Source organism: Octopus bimaculoides, chromosome 9 (genome assembly GCF_001194135.2).
Source record: "Octopus bimaculoides isolate UCB-OBI-ISO-001 chromosome 9, ASM119413v2, whole genome shotgun sequence".
NCBI lineage: Eukaryota > Metazoa > Mollusca > Cephalopoda > Octopoda > Octopodidae > Octopus > Octopus bimaculoides.
In genome coordinates, this window is record NC_068989.1 from 42,192,847 (window position 1) to 42,195,883 (window position 3,037).

The 3,037-nt window shown below is 41.3% G+C and overlaps 1 protein-coding gene across 1 annotated transcript in view; it reads left to right on the forward strand.

Moving 5' to 3' along the window:
- Positions 1-3,037, forward strand: part of LOC106870301 (uncharacterized) — a 204,355-nt gene that overhangs the window by 37,224 nt on the left and 164,094 nt on the right. The gene's annotated exons all lie outside the window — the stretch shown is intronic.

Below are 3,037 nucleotides of genomic sequence, written 5' to 3' on the forward strand. Positions count from 1 at the left end.
TATATATACATATTTCAATACGGAGCAAATAATTCACGAGAAAAATAATTCATGAAAAATAATTTGCGAAGATATTGACTCTATTATTATCTAGTGTAACAATTTTAAAATGATAATATCAGAATCAATAATATAGGCGGTTGCAGGCTCCCAAAAAGCATTAAATAGCTGAAGGATTAAAATTAATCATAGGACATACTAAGTATGTCTACCTGCTGGAAATAACAGTCAAAGGTCTTATTTAAATCGCCAACATACACTGATAATAACTACAGAAATCAACCGTCCGAAGGTAAATGGACTAAATCAATCTCCCAGCATACATTCAAGTATTTGGACTCACGTGGACCGGTTTCTGCACTGGCATAATAACCTCACCTTCCTCAGCACGCGTTACCGTAGGGCACTGTCTTGAAGGGTTTATAATCGAATGACTCGACCCCAGTTCTATCGGTCTTTTTTGCCGAACCTTTAAGTGCCGAGGACGTAGCTACACCATAGTAACGCGTGTTGAGGAAGGTGAGGCTATTATGCCAGTACAGAAACCGGTCCACGTGAGTCTAAATACTTGAATATATGCTGAGAGTTTGTCTTAGCTCGTTTGCTTACGGACGGTTGATTTCTTTAGTTATTATCAGTGTATTTTGGCGATTTAAATACGAGTTTTAACTGTTAATTCCAGCAGGTAGACATACTTAGTATGTCCTTTGATTAATTTTAATCATTCAGCTATATATATGTGTGTGTGTGTGTGTGTGTGTGTGTGTGTGTAAGTGTGTGTGTGCACGCGTGCGCGCGTGTGTATGCGACGGGCTTCTTTCAGTTTTCGTCTACCGAATCCACTCACAAAATTTTACTCGGTTCAAGGCTATAGCAGAAGACACCTGCCCAAGGTACCACACAGTGGGACTGAATCCAGAACCATGTGGTTGGGAAGCAAGCTTCTTACCACAGCCACAGCTACGCCTATTTATTCACATTATTTTGAATTAGTCATGCATTATCTGGTAGCTTCAACATTTTGATGATGTGATTGCTTATTTTTAGCATGGCATTATAGGGCAGGTGTGAGAGGCTAGATCTGGTTAGTTTGAACATAAAATAAGTTGAATATTTTGGCAGGGTATAATAAATGCGCCCTTTTAAAGCCTAGCCAGGCTCATGGGCACGGTTTCCCGGTTCCAATGGCGTATGCGTTCCCCAGCTGGACCGGACGCCAGTCCATCGCAGCGTTACTCTTTTTGCCAGCTGAGTGGACTGGAGCAACGTGAAATGAAGTGTTTTGCTCAAGAACACAACGCGTCGCCCGGTCCAGGAATCGAAACCACAATCTTACGATCATGATGCTGACACCCTAACCACTAAGCCACGCGCCTCCATTTTGGCCGGGTATGGTCAGTTTTAAATACTAAAGGTTTAATCTATGCAATATAAAGGACCACGTGTTCAGTCTTTCATTGTTTAGACTGCGCCGGATACATAGCAACTGATTTCTTAATGACTTCGTTAATACGAATTACAAATGTTTTCACTGAAAAATCTATAACCTTAAATCACTCTCCAAAAAATGTTATTCCTTTTACGCTGAATTGTCAATTAGTCATCACTGACACACACCAATGAGCAAGATATGAGTTCAGCAAAACATCACATACGTAAATTTCTTATTCCTTTTTCTATAGATATGGTAATTTACAGCATCGTTCATTTAGTCATCATGACTGTTTGAAGTGATTTAATACTCTATAATACATTTACAAACTCTATTAATCATACAGTGATGAGTCTTTGATATTATTTTGAGGATGGTAAGGCGGCGAGCAGGCAGAAACGTTAGCACGCAGGGCGAAATGGTTAGCGGTATTTCGTCTGTCTTTACGTTCTGAGTTCAAGTTTCGCCGAGGTCGATTTTGTCTTACATCCTTTCGGGGTCGATAAATTAAGTACCAGTTGCGTACAGAGGTCAATCTAATCGACTGGCCCCTTCCCCAGAAGCTTCGGGCTTTGTGCCTAGAGTGGAAAAGATTATAAGGATGATCTAAACAAAGCTTGTTTTATAGTTCTTAATCTTTTATTTTTTTACTTTTTACTCATTAGACTGCGGCCATACTGGGGCACCGTCTTAAAGGGTTTATAGTCGAATGAATAGTTCTATCGGTCCTTTTTTGCCGAACCTTTAAGTACCAAGGACGTAACCACACCCACATTGGTTGTCAAGCGATGGTGGTGGGGACGAACACTAACACAAAAGTAAAGTTTCCCTCAGTTCTCGTCCACGAAATCCACTCACAAAGCTTTGATCGGTTCGAGGTTATAGTTGAAGACACTTGCCCAAAGTACCACGCAAAGTAATATTTATAGAATTATGTTAAGGTAAGAAGACTCACATACAAATCTCCACTTGAGCTCCGCACCACTTAGAGCCGACATCTTGTGTGTCTGTGCGTGTTCGTGTTTGTCAATCACCGCTTGAGAACCAGGTAAGTTCATTTACGTCATTGCCACTTAGCGGTTCGGCTATATGTCTGATTGCAGGCGTGACTCCGTGGTTGATAAGTTCATTTCTCAGCAGCGTGGTTTCTAGCCTTCAAATTCAATTCTACAGCACGGCACATTGCACAAACGCCTTTTACTTAATCGTTGGGCCGAGTCCACGTTTACAAATGTCTCCAGTTCAGTTTCTTATTTCTTTACTTCCCACAAGGGGCTAAACATAGAGGGGACAAACAAGGATAGACAAATGGATTAAATCGATTATATTGACCCCAGTGTGTAACTGGTACTTATTTAATCGACCCCAAAAGGATGAAAGGCAAAGTCGACCTCGGCGGAATTCGAACTCACAACGTAGCGGCAGACGAAATACCGCTAAGCATTTCGCACGTCGCGTTAATGTTTCTTATTTCTTTACTTCCCACAGGGCGCTACACACAGCGGGGACAAACAAGGACAGACAAATGGATTAAGTCGATTATATCGACCCCAGTGTGTAACTGGCACTTATTTAATCGACCCCGAAAGGATGAAAGGCAAAGTC